Here is a 17,744-nt window from a genome sequence, read left to right on the forward strand (position 1 = left end):
TCATGGATGCGTATGTTGACGATATCCTCATGAAATCTAAAGAGGGAGAAGATCACCTCGAAGCGCTTGACCAAGTCTTTTAGGGACTCATCCTTTATAAGTTAAGGCTTAACACACAAAAATGTGTCTTTAGAGTCGAATCAGGGAAACTGTTGGGTTTTCTAGTCAGCAAAAAGGGAATTGAAGTCAACCCAGCCAAAGCAAAGGCTATCATTGATATGCCACCCTCGAAGAACCTTAAAGAATTGCGTAGCCTTCAGGGACGTATGCAATCAATCCTGCGATTTATTTCCAATTTGGCAATGAGATGCGAACCTTTCAACCACTTGCTCAAAAAAGGAGTGAAGTTCGAATGGGGACCGGAATGTCAACAATCGTTCGATCGGATCAAAAAGTATCTTCTCAATCCTCCAATCCTGAAACCGCCAGAATTGGGAAAACCTCTTTTATTATATATCTCAGTCAATCAAGTCGCATGCGGCGGATTCTTGGCGCAATATAAAGAAGGCAGCTTGATAGAGCACGCCATCTATTATGTGAGTAAGACTTTCATAGATTATGAAAAGAAATACTCTCACATAGAGAAGACCTGCCTAGCTCTGGTATGGATGTGTCAGAAGCTAAGACACTACCTGCTAGCATCTGAAGTCAAAATCTTGTCTAAACTCAATCCTCTCATGTACATCTTGGAGCAACCTTTCCTAAGCGGACGGGTCGCAAAATGGCAAGTCTTACTGATGCAGTATGACTTAGAATATGTCTCGCAGCAATCAATCAAAGGCCAAGCAATTGCAGATCAATTGGCGGATTTTCCTCTGGCAGAAGAAGTGAAAGCCGAAGATGACTTCCCTGATGAGCAAATTTGCAATATCCAGCAATTTCCAGTCTGGAATTTATTTTTCGATGGTTCTAAGAACATGGCCGGAATAGGCATCGGAATCCTATTAATCACTCCTGAGAAGGAGATGATTCCATTTTCTCTCAAGTTAGATTTTCAATGTACCCACAATATGGCTGAATATGAAGCCCTGATTCAAGGTCTAAAGATTCTACTAGACTTCAATGTTAAGAGAGTGCATGCCTACGGCGACTCATTACTTGTTGTCAATCAAGTTCGAGCCGAATGGCAAGTCAAAGATCAGAAGCTATTTCCCTATCAGAAAATTGTTTCAGCTCTTGTCAACAAGTTTGAAGAATTTCAGCTCTTCCATATCAAGAGAGATTTTAATCAAGTGGTCGATAGCCTAGCCAGTTTAGACTCCATTATGGCATTCAAGAATGGAGAATCTTGTCGCTCTTTTAAAATTGGCAGACTTGACCAACCTGCTTTTCTTCCAACAGAACAAGTAAACCAAGCTGAGCAAAGGAAGAAACCTTGGTATTACAATATCAAAACTTTCATAGAAACTGGCGAATTTCCTCCAGAACTCTCAAAGAAAGAGCAGCGAGCAATCTAGCGTATGTCTACTCGATACTTCATTTTGTCTTATGTCCTCTATCGTCGAGGATTCAGTTCAGAGTATTCCAGATGTTTAGACGAAGACGAAGCCAAAGAAGTCGTGCGAGAAGCACACGAAGGCATTTGTAGTGGCCACGTCGGCTACCAAACCCTTGTCAAACAGATCGTCAGAGAAGGTTACTACTAGAAGACTATGCAACAAGACTGTTATCATTATGTGAAGAAGTGTGTGCAATGCCAGATACACGCACCTTCTATTCATGCTCCGACAACTTATTTGCAATCTGTTGTTTCTCCATGGCCGTTCTCCATGTGGGCCTTCGATGTCGTAGGTCCCATCACTCCTTCAGCTTCAAATGACCACAAATACTTCCTTGCCGCAACAGAATATTAAACCAAGTGGGTAGAAGCTATCACTCTTCGCACCGTAGAAGGACGACATGTAGTCTCTTTCATTCACAAGAACATCCTTTGCCGTTTCGGCATCCCACATGACATTGTGTCAGACAATGGTAGTCATTTCAAGAATGAAAAGATGAAGACATTCTGCTCAAAATTCAAGATCTATCACCATTTTTTCGCTCCATATTATCCTCAAGAGAATGGTCAGGCAGAGGCCACCAATAAGATTTTAATTCGTATCTTAGAGCGAACTGTGGAAACAGGTCGTGATTGGCATGAGAAGATCCACGATGCACTATAGGCCTACCGGACCACCATTCGCACTCCAACGAACGCTACTCCATCAAAATTGGTATACAGAACAAAAGTAGTATTGCCGCTACATGTTCAGAAGCCCGCTTTAAAATTTGCTTCACTTCTGCAATTACCTCTTGATCAATATCAGCAGCAGCGACTAGTACAGTTAGACTTGCTCGACGAGAGAAGGCTAAAAGCAGCAGAGCATGCTCAATCTTATTCCAAGAGAGTAGCCAGGCAATATGCGAAGTCTATCATCGAATGAAGATTCAAAGTCAATGATTTAGTACTTCGATCCATAGCTTATCTCAAGCATCGTCCCGACGGTAAATGGTCGCCAAATTGGGAAGGTCCCTATGTTGTCAAAGAAGCATTACCCCGCAACTCATATCGGCTCATCAATGCCGATGGGGTAGAATTGCCAGATCCTATTAATGCTCGTCACTTGAAAAAGTTTTATACTTAAAACATTTATTCTCCTCTTGTAATCCTTCCTATTTTCTTTCAAATAATGATCAAGCTTTCTTTCCTAGTTACACTGGGGCATTTTAAAAAAATTTGTTTTGTATGCAGGCAGGATAAACAAATTCCTCATTTCACGCACTTGTGCATCCATATGCATCAACTCATATTCATTTGTATCCAACTGCATTAACAACAATCTGGTCAGTATTGGGATTTCAACAAACAGTCCCATCACAATTTCTAATGATTCAAAATTGAAAGGTCATCACCCATACTGAACCAAAACCCAGCGCTCGAACTAGTATTATTTCAAAATCCAGTATTCAAACTGGTACATTTTCAAAATCCCAAAACCGAGTTTCGACTCGGGTTTTTTATTCAAATCATTTTCTTTTGTTGATCCGGGTTCCGACTCGAGATCTCTTTACTTTATTCGAGCTCAGATTCGAGCTCTTCATTTGTTGATCCGGGTTCCGACTCGAGATCTCTTTACTTTATTCGAGCTCAGATTCGAGCTCTTCATTTTCATTTGTTGATCCGGGTTCCTGTTATCATCGCAAAATTTTACTTTTGCAAATCAAACTGACCTTTGAAAAAGATTTTGAAAATAACTAGTCTCTGTTTTTAAAATGCGGGATTATTTCGAAGAATGGGACTCGTCTGTCGGTACGAGATTCAACCGTTCCTAGCGCCTTTACCAGGGGTAATTGAACCAAGGATTAATCAAATGCTTTGCTTTGTTCAACTTGTCTAAACCATATTCCAATTCCTAAATGCACAAAGAATCAGGCATGTGCTATGAATTTCTAAAAATGCACATTTGAAAACATGATGTTTGCTTCAAAGATTGGAAAATATTTGGAAGATTCTTGGAAAACAAACTTATTGAAAATTGTGAATTATTTTTGAGATGCTATATTTGAGAAAGTGAAAATCGATTTCTGAAGAAATATAAGGATTTTGTGAAAATCGATTTTGCGAAATGTGAAATAACTTTGAAAAACTCGATTTCTTTGAATTCAAACTTTGAAATTGAAAATCTAACTTAGAAAATCGAATTTGGAACTTGGGAAATACTTGAAATGTCATTGGCAAATCCATATTTTGAGAAAATCGATTTTGAATAAGACTTAGGAAATTTTGAAGAATTTGATTCCTTTGACTTGGAATTTGAATTGGAATTGGAATTGGAATTGGGAAATTCATGAAATGAATGAATATGATTTTGAGGAATTGAGAAAAACTCTTTGTATTTTTGAGAAATGCAGTGCATTTTGAAATTAGCCTAAGAGTGTAGGCTGAATGTGGCTAATGTGAAGATCATAAATCTAGATATCCTTCATATTCTGACTATGGCCATAAATACGAATTCCACCAAGTTTATAAACTTCATAAAAGCTAGTGTATGTGCCATTCGTGTAGACCATAGTGAGTTTGAATATGCATGAATCATCATCCATCACACATTAACATTATTTAAAAAAATAAACTATATGCAATGCTGCCTAAGCTAAGCAGGAAATGTAAATTCTTATTCCAAAGTTTAATTTAGTTTACATCACTATTGAAATTTAAATACATGAAAAATAAAGTCTTCAATGTACCTGCAAAACTAGAAAACTTTGTTAGTGATGATATGTTGGCTTTTCTAGATTTATCCAGCAATATCAGGAAATTGCTGGATTTTGCTAGATATAAGCCTTTTTGCCATGATTCCCTTAAATCAAAATGATAAAGTATGAAATAAAATTGAATAAATAAGGAAAATAAGATATGAAATTTCGAAATTGGGGTCAAAATGACCAAAATACCCCTAATAACAAGACTATGGCCTTGAAATTAGGGTTTTCAGAAAGATATTTGGTAAAATGCAAGTTTTGAAATTCAAATACAAATAAACTAGGCTAAAATATGATATGACATACTTAAACACATGAAAACTAAGGTTAGGGATTTTGAAATTGAGGTCAAATGACCAAATTGCCCCTGATAGCAAGACTATGGCCTTGAAATCAGGGTTTTCTGAAATAGATTTTGGTAAAAACTTGGGTTTTAAGGACTAAATGAAATCAAATTAACATCAAATTTGACCTAAAGTATTCTAATATGATTATGAATACTACTATGCGAACCTACGTGGCCCGCTAGTCTAGACAACGGAACAAACCTAGATAGCATGTTCATCAGGTTGTGAGTCGTAGGTATAAATGCAGCCCCATAGGCTGGAGTCCAGAGCCCTCTAACAAAATTGGAGAATGAGACAAACAGGAAGGAAGAATCCAACAGCTATGTTGGAACAGTTCCCCAAAGAGGTCAACAGCCTTACCAACCACACTAATGTAAAGGACATTAAGCGCACACCGGCCTGCCCGGTTTGGTCTGTGCCGCCGAACTGCGGCAACACCCGAGACGAGGTGGTAACACCCCATAAGGGTTCAACTGAAGAAGGAGACGAACCATCAAACTGTATTGTCCCCTATCCCGCACACTACTGGGACTGAATCCCCTAGACCAAATGAGTTTGGTCCCGAAAGAACCACCAAGGATAGTGATGGCAACCAGAAGAGGTACGCATCACAGAACATAAAGTTATTGATGTGACATCGTGAATTGTATGCAGATACTGATGGACACGTATGTGCACCAAGTCACAAGTGCGAGAACTAGTCAAGTGTCAATACAGACATTGCATGCTATGATGGGACAGTTAGAAACAATTGTCACGGTAAGGCGTGACTCGGAAGTTGTGCCAAGGTTCGTAAACCATGTATCGCAACTACAAGCGAGCTCATCTCGCAAGGTGGGGCCATTGCCCGCAACAGGACTCACCAAGGAGTTCTAACAGTCGCATAAGTCTCAAAAGACTGCGACTACAACATAAGGGTGCCTCAAACTCCCTTTGTCACACTGAATCATGCATTCAAAACAATGAATGTGATGATAACATCAATTTGATGACATATGTCCGAGGTTTCTTACTTAAGTAAAACCTTATTCACTTGAAGGTATTCCACAAGGTATTCGGTTTGCGAATATATATGTATATATGGTGTTCTATACCACACGAACCTATGCACAAGAGCAGGCATTCGCATTACCCATACTGATGGGTTATCAACCTATTACGTAATTCATTACCATACTTCGGAACCCTTAACTCAAGATGATTACGTATATAAACACGTAGTCGAGACGTGCCATGTACGGCAAGAGGATTGCCACTTCTATACTTATTTCATTGACATGAACCAATGGTTCATTAACTACGCAAAACCCTTATTTCAATTAGGAGCCTATGATAGGGTGCCCATAGCACGAAGATCGCATTCTATAGCAAGGCGAACAATGTACACAAGTAGGTGTCCATCGCACCACTATGATGAATTCAATAATTGCTTTATGCATTCGTAACCAAATACATACATGTATATATATATATATATATATATAATTGTTTTGGTCGATAAGCGCAATTCATTTCGACACAACGAGTTAAACCATAACGTCGATGGGGTATTAGACCCCGTTGCTACGTGTGTTCTTGCAGCTGCATAGACTGCAGTTTGTAGCCTTACTAAACCACGCTTGAACGCTTAACAACAGGAGGAAAGAAGATACATATACACTCAGCTATTGTGACCACCGGCCACCCCGGTGCTATGGGGCGTAAAGCGCACACATGCAGGCCTAAATACTGGGCGGCTCTGCTAAGAAACGCGGGGCAGCAGCCAATGTGATGACAGCAGTTTGTATGCTGCTGAAACCGGACCACCTAGACCATGTAGGTCTGGTCCAGAAAGAAAAAAGGCCACCAGTGGTGGTCATGGCAGCAAGAAGAGGTACAGGTCTGGACCGAATCGGTCCAGACCCATGATGGGTTGTCATAACAAAGGCAAGGTCTGGACTGGATGTCCAGACCGGGTGTGGTGCTGCCATACAAAACCGTCCAGGTCTGGACCGACTGGTCCAGACCATGGAGGGAGTGCTCCAACCTTGAGCACGGTCTGGACTGAATGTTCAGACCCAGCTGGCCTTAGCCAGCACCAAAAAGAATGGGATGCAAGCCCAGCTGCCTGCACCCAACTGCAGCCTACCCGCTGCATGGCTGCGGTGAGGTCTGAAACAAAAACCCAAAAATAAGAAGGGGTGAAGAGGGGTAAACACCCCATCCAAACCTTGTCCGGAGCAAGCACTGGGACAGGTCTAGACCATATTCGGTCCAGACCATGTCCGGTCAAAGGAGAGCCCGACCCACTCCAGCTCAAGCTGGTGGGCTCGGCTAAGGGTTATGCCAACCCAAAACAGGAAAAGGAAGGGCGCCTAGACTGACCCATTTGTGGTCGGCCTGGGGATCACCCGAAAGCAAACAGGCATCCAGAAATTTGCTGGATGCCCAAACAAAATTTAAAAAGGGTGGAAGAAGGGAAGGGCTCAGCCCGCCTTCCCCAGTTCGCAGCATCCGGACCCCTAAAGGGGCCGACCCAGCTGGGTATGGCTTGCTAGACAAAAGGGTAGGTCTCCGGCTTCCTAGCCAACCGAAATCATAACTTTATACCAGCCTTGCTGCGACAAATCAACATTCATGAAGAAGACTTAAAGCCTTTAAGGAAAATGCAACGGCTAAAGTATTGTATTACACAAGCATGATTCTTTGTGCATTTTAGACTTAGAATAATTTTTTAGACATTATATAGGCAAAGCAAAAAGGCATTTATTCGATCCTTGGTTCAATTACCCCTGGTAAAGACACCAGGAATGGTTGAACCTCGTACCGACGAGCGAATCCCGTCTCTCCATTTTTTCCACAAATTTTCAAAAATGGAGGCGAGTAATTTCAAAATATTTTCAAATAAAGGTCAAGTGAGACCTTGCAAAAGAGTTCCTCTCTTCTTTTCTTTCTTTCTCTTTCTCTCTTCTTTCTATCTTTTATCTCCTTCAAAAAGGGAAAAGGGGCTAGAAAGGAAAGAGAAGGAAGAGGAAAGGGGAAAAGAGGAAATTTTTTGCAATGATCACAAGTTGGCGACTGTGAACACCCCAAAATTTTCAAAGTCTTGTAAAAATAACCTTTTTGCCCCTAACCCCGTTTTCTGAGAAAATCAAGTTATTTCTCCAGATTTCTGGATTAGATTCCACAATGACATATTCAAATTCAACTTCGGGTCTGAACTCAGTATTTTAAATCCAAATCTGAGCCCCGTTGTCCGATTTCCAAAATAAAAGCACAAAAACACCAAAAATGATTTTTGAAGGGCTTGGGCGGCTCATCCGGCACTCTGTTGGACCCTCGACCCTATATTCCTCAATTCGAGGTTGTAAACCTCAAATATTTCTCAAAAATTCAGACATAAACCCATTTCTTAAGAAATTTTCTCAAAATAGCTTTTAAATTCTCAGAAAAACTCCCTTTTTGTAAATATTTTACAAAAACACAAAAAAATAGTTTGACCTTTGGTTTCTCGTAAAACTTTAGGATTTTATTCTAAAAATACAAAAAAAATTGAAAAATAAAACAAAAAAAACCAAAAAAAAAAATTTGGAAAATTTCAAGAAAAATGAATGAGTTGAAACTTTTTAAAGTCGATTTTGCTAAAAAAAACATTTTTAACCATTTTTTATGAAATTTTTTGTTAAGGGAGCCTCTTTTTGGAAAAAAACCAAAAATTTTCACAAATAAACCCCCCCTTTTTTCCTCTCACGCCCGATTTCTCTCAGGATTTTCCTCAGAAACCCTAATCTCGGATGGCTTCCAGCCGCCCCCTCCATCTCTCTCAACCCTCTCTTCCTCTAAGCCCTCCATCGCACGAACCCTTCCTTCCTCCGCTCATCTCCAACAATCTTCTTCCCGAATCCTCTTCCCTTCCATTAAAAGAGCACGCAGGGCCCTCTCTTCACCATCCGTTATCACCCTTCCCCATTGCACCTTCTCTTTCCTCTCTTTTACGGATCCATTCTCACCCTCCCATGTGCATTTCCTCTTCTTGATCCAGCTTCTACCTCTCCTTCCGCTTCCTCTCCATGGTTTCCTTGGGTTTCTTCCAACTAGTTAAGGAAAGTCGACCAATCTCCGCAGCAAAGTCACAGGGCGCACATATGAGATCTCATTCCATCTTAATTAAACCCCGGTAAGCACCTTTACTCTCTTATCGTTTTGTTGCTCTTCTGATTAATCTCCATTTCTTCCATCTAAGCGCCCATGTAAGGCCGACTTGTGTATGGCAAGATCGGCCCACATACGTGCAAAATTAAAAAGGAACATCCAATTCCTACAAATCATTTCTCCTTTAAAAAAAAAAAAATCATATCTATAGTTTGCTGCTATAGCAGAGTCTCGGTGAATACCATTTTTCCCCTTTGGTTTTTCTCGAATTTTATGTTAATTTCTTTCTATTTTCTGTTTCTTTCTTTTCTGTTAATAACAAGATCGATCTGCGTACGTGCAACAGCAAGGGAACATCCGTTCTAACATCTCCCTTTTATATTATGGAATTTTCTTTGGTTACTTGATCAAACATTTGTTCATTTTCATTTTCTTTCCCATTTATGCTTTAGATCTTTCATGTGCATTCTGATTCCCACTTCTTGGCGAATTCCTGTTTTTATCTTGATCGTATCCTGAATTTTAGATTTCTTTTTTTTTTTTTTTTTGGGGGATTTTTTATCAGCATAATATGTTTGTGTTCCCGATTCACATCGGATTTTTTTTTATCAAGGGTGTTGTATGAATGTATTTTGGAGTTTATTCACGGTACCCCCTTTTATCTTCTGGTTTTGATTACCTTTTTAATCGATCGACTACCAATAGTAGATAATGTTTCAATCATTTTACTGCATTTGGTTTTGATAGATATTCATGGAGTCTGATCATTTTTTTTTACCCATAGCTTTCTTACATTTCTGCGATTGAAGATCTGGGATCGTTGATCCATTATAGCAGTCTGTATTTTCTGAGTTGCATTTCTGCAGATGGTGATCTGAATCTGCTAATTCATTTCTTGGTAAATGGTATTTCATGAGATCACACTTTTACAAGTTGTGATGGAGAAGATATCCTTCTTTCCATTGATTTTTTTTATTTTTAAGATGTTATCTCAAGTAGGATTATATCCATGGTATTGTCATTCACCGTAACATAGGTTTATATCAACAATTGTGTGATTTGTTAAGTATCTTGGACCTTATCATTTGGCCTCTGAGTCTTTCATTGGCTCACTTTTAGCTTGAAAGAGGAAAAATCCAATATTGTTTTAAGCATCCTGCGGTAAAGCAATGTATATCACAATGATAATGCTACAGATGATTCATGAATTCCTGTGGGATTGGGCTCTACATAATCGCATCAACTATATATTCAGCATCCAGTTCAGAGTCATGGAGTGATTCTTCCCTCCGGTACATAAGTTTATGCCCTCTACTATAGAAAATCAGCTTGGCGTGTTGTGATCTATGTTCTTGGAAATTGAGCAATTGTTGCTCATTGGAGGTTCTGGCAGTTGGTTATCACATCCATCATACCCATCCAAAAAAAAAAAAAAAACCAGGGGCATCAATTAGGAAGAATATTGGCAATTGATCTAAATAGATGTTCTGTAGCTATTTCTGCACATGAGAATCAAATCGTATCGACATTTCCCTTTTTTAACATAGTATCACTATTCCTTTTTTTTTTTTTTTTGATTATCTGTCGATATTTTGATTTAGCATACTTGATTATCTACCCTGGACTTGCACTGACACTAACTTTTTTTTTCTACTTCAGGTTTGGGAATTCTGACTTTTTCGGTTTTGCTTGATAGTGGAAAAGGTGCACACCTGTACCTGTTTTATCTTTAATATGCATATCAACCTTCATCGGCCTTGAGCCCAAAATTTTATCGGGTATTAGGGCCCATTTTTCATTAAATCCCAGTAACTGCAAGTAACTATTTGGCTGGCTAAAATCAATAAACTCAGGGGTTGTATCTTTCAGTACCTGGCATGCGTGATAGTGATTGAGGTTGTAGTGGCACAGATTTCTAGTTTGAGATTGGATCTTTGTTGTTTAATTTGGGAGTGTGATTTCTGTGGAAAAGGTTGAGGCTCACCGTTTCATCTGTACCCCATTTCGACCCACGAAGGAAGCTCAGAGGTCTCAAGCCGCTAAAGTCCATACAGTTAAACCACTGTCTTCAACTGTAATACATGCCACATGGATTATGAGAGCTGTTAGGTTGGAGATTGAAAACTTTTGTTTTCTGTTCCAGTTGGGCATACTTATATTCGAATTTGATGATCACGAGGTTTGTTCTTCTGTCTATAAATAGAATTTTTTCTTTTCTTCTGCAGGAGGCAGAACTCCCATGCTTAGGCCTGAATAATTGAAATTGAAAAGCCCTATTATTATCCTTTATTTGCACGTTTTTTTTTTTACTTAATTTACAATAAGGCTTCTGATCATCATCTTTCTTTCTTTCTTTTTATTTTGATAATTCAGCATGTTATGTTTTCAGCTGATATGATGGTCATATATTTCCAGCAACATCTGTCTAATCACTAACCTGTCTATGTTAAACCTTTGATTCATTGCATGAAGGATACCTAGTCACATCACAATGACAGGAGGTTGGCAATGTGAAAGAATGTCTTCAGTATTTTATTGAGTGATCATCTGGTAAAAAAAAATATATAATAATAATAAATTATCTGAATATATGAGCAGTATTTTATCAAGCAGATGTTGAGAGTAGAACCTTACTTCTGATTTAATTAGAACTGCCAGCACCCATAGTATACCTTCACTCTTCATTTTCCTGCATTTACATATTCCTGCATCCTGCATTTAGGCATCAGCTACCTTACACTGCCATTTCATTAGTGCTATACAATTGATCTCAATGATTCAGTTATATAGCACTTGTATAACATTATTTAACAATAATTCTATTAGTATGCATACATTTCCATTATCATTTTTTGTATAAGCATTCCATCACTCACAGCCCTCTACTATTTCCAGCATACCCCTCTTATGCTGGAATGTGCATATGTAACAACCTATGAAAATTACAAGCAGTGCCCATGCTGGCACCCACTGTTGCCCTCCTGCTACACCTCTTTAGTTGCCACAAGTCACAATAGCATCTTGCTGTGTTTCACCTTCACATAGTCTCCCAAGTGCTCATCTTTTTCCGTCCTTGTAAATGTTGCTGACTTTCAATATGGAATTTAACTTTGATGTCTTTTGGTGGTTGATTTCATCATGAAATCAACTTTGAACATGTTTTGGGAGAGTGGTTTTGCAGTCTATAAACTGGAATAAATCAACTCAGCAATATAGCAAGAGTGTATATTCAATTCTCATCTTTCTTATTTCACAAGATAATACATGTGTCATATATGTATCTATACCTACCTACCTATATATATATATATATATATATATATATATATATATATATATATATATATATATATATATATATCATTTCACATCTTTCCCTTATACATGAGCATTTTTAACATCTATATGATATGTACAATTTTGTTCTATTTCCTTCTACTAATCAAGTGCTTTGCAGGGAATACGTGGAGAATATCATTTCTTGGGGTTGTAAAATCCAATTTTTGTAATAAGTTAGGATCTTAATGAGAATTTATATTCCCTGTTTTAGATAGAATGGATGAGCATTGTAAATATCATTGAATCACTTGTTGTTCATGCATTTTCCTTTATTTCTCAAATTCTCACAATGGTGAAACACGAATGGCACGTGCACCATTTCATAAAAGGTAAGTTAATTCTAAGTTGATGATTTACACCAACGGCCATAGTCGGGGTGTAAACAAGACTTAGTATTCTTGTCTTTTATGAAATAACACTGGATCCTTTTTCAAAATTCATCATATTCTTCAAATATTTCACCTTTTATCAGAGTTTAACTTAGAATTAATTCAATATATATACCAATGGCCATAGTCAGGGTATATTGAGAGTTAATTCCATTTTAAACTCTATAAAAGCACAAAATATGTTTCATTCTTCACCTGAGTTTAAATATAGATTATTATATAGTACATTCAATGACCATAGTCAAGGATGTATTATATCTTCAATCTTATTTCAATTCATGTAAAGAATGAAATACAATTTTCAAAATTTAACTTCAAAATTCAAATTCATTCATCATATAGGATAGAATTGCATCATATTTTCAAAAAATTTCTTTTCAAAATTCCAAAGTGATTATCCCTCTTTACTTCTCAGATCAAATCTTAGGTGTATTTTCCTTTTCTTCTCTTAATTTCTTCTAAATTCTTTTTTATCCTGCCTGCAATTATTCAAAATTTTTCTTTTCTATATTCTATCCATTTACAATAAAACATCTTTTGTCAGGATATGTCCTTTTCAAAATTTATCTTTATTCATATTTTTACGTGTCTATCCTTTTTCAGAAAAACAGTGCGGTTGTCGCAAATTTTGGTGACAACCCGATCCCTCGAAATGGGATGTTTTCATTTTCAGATTATAATTTCCTCCTTTATTAAAATTTCTTCCTAGATCTTTTCTAAAAGACCCATTTATAATCCACAGAGAGCATCAACACTATCAGTTGAGTCGGGCAAAACTCAGAGATCACGCTGCTCTAACATCCCAGTTACAAGCAGAGAGAGTAAGGAATGGATTCTCAAAAATCTGTCAGAAAGGGAGTTCAAGACAGCAAGAGTGAGATTGATCCTGCGATATATCAGTTATTCAAAAAGATGATGCTGGAGATATTATCCGAGCAAGCTGAAGCCAGTTGCGGAAAAGCTCCCACAGAAGGAAAGGCGCTCGTCACCTTCCCCATAAATAAACACAGCAATATCAGTGTAGGAAATTCCGAAGCCAATAGGGGCAGCAATCAAGGCAACCAGGGCAGCGACTTGAGAGAGCATAAAAGCCAGATTGGGAAATATTGTGAAAATCGTGATAGACCTCTTCAATGCAGTCCTCAGCAAAAAGGCAAGAAGCAAGAAGAGCCAAAGCGCAAGGATTGGAGCAAGGATCGAGATTTCACTCCTTTAGATGAACCGCTTGACAAAATCCTCAAATACATGTTGTCCAGTGGGTTACTCAGGCTTCCAAAAGCTGCCAGCCCTTCCACAATCATGGGAAAATATATAGACCAATTCTGTGGGTACCACCGAGCAATAGGGCATAACACTGAGCATTGCTTCATCTTCAAGAATATAGTTCAAGACTGCCTTGATAAGAATCTCTTTATCAAAATCGAAGAAGAAAGGCGTCCAGATCTCCTAAACATGCAAGATCAGTCCAGCCACCAGGTAGAGGTCAGCACTCGGCAGAGGTCAAACAAGCCGAAGAAAGCAAAGCATGAAGGTTGGGGTCATGATCGTCAGTTTACCACTCTAGGTCAGCCGATCGAAGAAATTCTCAAATACTTGCTTGAAAAAGGCATGATCAAACTCCCAAGAAAGATTGATCCTCCTGTCATCATGGGAAAATGGAAAGATTGCTTCTGTAAGTTTCATCGAGCAAAGGGGCATGACACGGAGCGTTGCTTCGTCCTCCAAAACCTTGTGCAAGACTACATTGATAAAGAGCTCCTGGTGCCAGAGGAAGGAGAAGAGCAGTCTGCAGTTTCAACTGGACCTTTTCCAGACCAATAAGAGAATTGAGAATACCAAGAGTTTTTTGCTTTCATCACTTTCTGTCAGTCGTTTGTAGGGGCAAGTCAGCCCAGTCTTTGTGGCTCTTTTTAGTTAAAATACTTGTAAATATTCAGTTTTGTTATCAACTTTTGCTTATCAATGAAATGTCGATTTTCTTTATATCTTTGATATTCAATACTTTCTTATTTTTCGCTATATTGGGGCATTAAATTTCTTTTTCAAAAATTCGGGACAATTCTGACATCATTCATGAGAGAAATGATGTTACCTATGAGGGTCTTTCAAAAACCATGAAAATCTTAGTTCAAATATTTTATTACAACCTTTTTCAAAGATCAACCCTTGTGTTAATCATATTTTTCTACAAATTGATTTTGAATCATTGCATTTCAAAGATCAACCCTTGTGTTGATCATATTTTCTAAAAATTTGGTTTTCAAATCATTACATTCAAAGATCAATCCCTGGTGTTGATCATATTTTCCAAAAAAATTGACTTCAAATCATTTCATTCAAAGATCAATCCCTTGTGTTGGTCTCATTTTCCAAAAAAACTTCAAATCATTTCATTCAAGGATCAATCCCTTGTGTTGATCTCATTTTCCAAAAATTCGATTTCATTTCAAAGATCAATCCCTTGTGTTGATCATATTTTCTAAAAATTGATTTCAAATCATTTCAATCAAGTATCAACCCTCGTGTTGATCATATTTTCTACAAATTGATTTTCAAATCATTGCTTTAAAAAAAATTAACCCTCATGATGATCTCTCATGAATGATCCCCTTTCAAAGATTAGCTCTCGTGGTTAATCCTTCTTTCCAAAAAAATGATTTTCCCATCTTCTTCTCTCATTTTAAAAATCCCACATGCAGGCAGGATCAAACTCTTTTTCTCAATTTTTATCAACCTTTTGTTTATCCATCGTTATCAGTCTTATCAATTTTTTTTATTTATATTAATTATTCATCCATTTTTCTTCTTCAATCTTATTTCAAAGATTACCCTTTCAGGTTAAGGGACAAACCTGATGACTCTTTTCCATGAGGAATTTCTTTTTCTTTCTTTTCTTTCTTTCTCCCCTCCGTCAGGTTAAGGGATAAACCTAAAAACTTATCCTACGAGGTTCGTCTTTCTTCTTTCTTCAGGAGAAGGGATAGTCCTGAATGTCTTTCTCTTTTAAAGCTTCGTTAATCTCTGTTAAACCTTTTTCTTCATCCAAATTTTATCAATCTTAAGGGGCAATCAGCTCATATGCAAATAAATTCAGTCCTCTAAATGGTCATTCTCATTCTCAGGTCCGGTCCTCGCACTGGCAAGATTTCAAAACTCAATCTTTTGATTAAAAACTTTCTGTCAAAAACCCGAGTTCTCATTTGAGCTTCTCCCTCTATTCTTTCATTTGAAGTTCCGAGTTCCGACTCGGACTTCCTTTTGAATCCAATCCTCGCATTGGAAAACAATCATTTCTTTATAAATTCGAGTTTTTCAAAACTCGGGTTTCTCTTTATCTTTTATCCGAGTTCCAGCTCGGGTTTTTCATTTATTATTTTCGTTTGAAGTTCCGAGTTCCAACTCGGACTTCCTTTTGAATCCAATCCTCGCATTGGAAAACAATCATTTCTTTATAAATTCGAGTTTTTCAAAACTCGGGTTTCTCTTTATCTTTTATCCGAGTTCCAGCTCGGGTTTTTCATTTATTATTTTCGTTTGAAGTTCCGAGTTCCGACTCGGACTTCCTTTTGAATCCAATCCTCGCATTGGAAAACAATCATTTCTTTATAAATTCGAGTTTTTCAAAACTCGGGTTTCTCTTTATCTTTTATTCGAGTTCCAGCTCGGGTTTTTCATTTATTATTTTCGTTTGAAGTTTCGAGTTCCGACTCGGACTTTTTTTTGAATCCAATCCTCGCATTGGAAAACAATCATTTCTTTATAAATTCGAGTTTTTCAAAACTCGGGTTTCTCTTTATCTTTTATCCGAGTTCCAGCTCAGGTTTTTCATTTATTATTTTCGTTTGAAGTTCCGAGTTCCGACTTGGACTTCCTTCTGAATCCAATCCTCGCATTGGAAAACAATCATTTCTTTAGAAATTCAAGTTTTTCAAAACTCGGATGTCTCTTTATCTTTTATTTTCTGAAGATTCGAGTCCCAACTCGGATTCTCTCCAACTGCCAGGCGGGACCTTCTTCCAAATTCCAACCTTCCGGCTAATCCATTTCAAAAATTCAGGTTTATTCTCTTTAAAAAAAAAAAAAATCTTCATTCCCCTTCAGGTTAAGGGATAAACCTGATGCCTCCTGATAACGAGGTATTTTCTTTTCTGCCTTCTCGGCTCAGGATAAAAAGATAAATCCTGAAAACAGACCACTTCAAAGTATCCAACAATCGTTGGTCATATATTTCCAAAAGATCCAACAATCGTTGGTCATGTATTCCTAAAAGATCCAACACTCGTTGGTCATATATTTCCAAAAGATCCAACAATCGTTGGTCATGTATTCCTAAAGGATCCAACACTCGTTGGTCACGTATTTCCAAAAAATCCTGCTCCCGCTGGTCGTGTATTCCAAAAGATCAAACCCTTAGGGTGCGACTCCTCAATTCTATCATTTCAAGGTCTTCAATTCTATCAGTTTCCCAACCTCCGGTTGTAATATCCTCAAAGTCTTATCATTTTCTCAACCCTCGGGTTATAATCTCCCAAATTCAATCACTTTCAAACCATCAGATTAAATCTTTCATTTTCAAAATCCAGTATTTTTCACTGGTCGGGATTTGAAATCCAGTTGTCATAACTGGTCGGGATTTGAAATCCAGTTTTATAACTGGTTGGGATTTGAAATCCAGTTGTCATAACTGGTCGGGATTTGAAATCCAGTTTTCATAACTGGTCGGGATTTGAAATCCAGTATTTTTCACTGGTCGGGATTTGAAATCCAGTTGTCATAACTGGTCGGGATTTGAAATACAGTTGTCACAACTGGTCGGGATTTGAAATCCAGTATTTTTCACTGGTCGGGATTTGAAATCCAGTGTTTTCACTGGTCGGGATTATCAAAAATCCAGTTTCTCATAAACTGGTCGGGATTTCCAAAACCTAATATATTTCATCTGTCCAGTTTTCTAAAGTCTGATTTCTTGCATCATTTCTTTAAATTACAGCTAAATGTCTCATCAAAATCTATATTGAGTGATTATTTCACAAGAAATTCGTGAAAACTTTGCAAATTTGCTAAAAACATTAGTTGATTCTAAAAGTCTGACTGCACGAAAAGAATTTTCTCAGATTACCTCTTCTATTTCCTTCCAAAAAAGGTGAAACTTTTCGCGAAAAGAGGTAAAATTAAAATCTTTTCCTGTTGATCAACCAAAAGGATATAAGAAATGTCCTCGATATGATCAATAAAAGAAATCTTCAATGATGTTGAAAAGCCAGAAGAGAATTGATATTGATCTTGGCTATGGCGC

The sequence above is a fragment of the Nuphar pumila genome, chromosome 8, assembly GCF_984573655.1.
Source record: "Nuphar pumila chromosome 8, dmNupPumi1.hap1.1, whole genome shotgun sequence".
In the NCBI taxonomy this organism is placed as follows: domain Eukaryota; kingdom Viridiplantae; phylum Streptophyta; class Magnoliopsida; order Nymphaeales; family Nymphaeaceae; genus Nuphar; species Nuphar pumila.